Source organism: Gadus macrocephalus, chromosome 18, assembly GCF_031168955.1.
Source record: "Gadus macrocephalus chromosome 18, ASM3116895v1".
In the NCBI taxonomy this organism is placed as follows: domain Eukaryota; kingdom Metazoa; phylum Chordata; class Actinopteri; order Gadiformes; family Gadidae; genus Gadus; species Gadus macrocephalus.
This window is the reverse complement of record NC_082399.1, coordinates 2,016,740-2,017,342: the sequence shown is the minus strand read 5'-3', so window position 1 is coordinate 2,017,342 and position 603 is coordinate 2,016,740.

Genomic DNA, 603 nt, shown 5'->3' with positions numbered 1-603 from the left:
CAGACAGCAACAGAGACACTGACCGAGGGAGAGAGACAGACAGACAGCAACAGAGACGCTAGCCAAGGGAGAGAGAGACAGACCAACAGACAGACAGACAGACGGCAACAGACACACTAGCCGAGGGAGAAACAGACAGAAAGGAAATATTTTAATTGGAACAAATTCCATGAAATTAAACAATAAAAAAAATGCAAGGTTAAAGAGAGAAGGTTAAAGAGAGAAAGGAAAAGTTTCTTTTTTGACATTATTTTTATTGTTTGTTTTTTATGACGCAGGAACACATTGAGGAACACATTGAGTCCCCGTCCCCTCCTCCGTCTTCTCCTTTCCTCCCATTTCCTCTCCCCCCTCCCCTCACCTTCTCTCCTACCCTCTCCTCTCTTTCTCTCTCCTCTCGTCTCCCCCACTTCTTCCTCTCCTCTCCACTCCGCTCCTCCCATCTCCTCCCTCCCCTAATCTCCTCTCTTCCTCTCTTCCTCTCTACCCCATCCCCCTCCCATCTCCCCTCTCTCCCCTCTCCTCTCCCCCACCTCCTTCACTTGCTTCCCATCAACCTCACTCCTCTCTTCCCTTATTCCCTCACCCCCTCCTCCTCTCCCC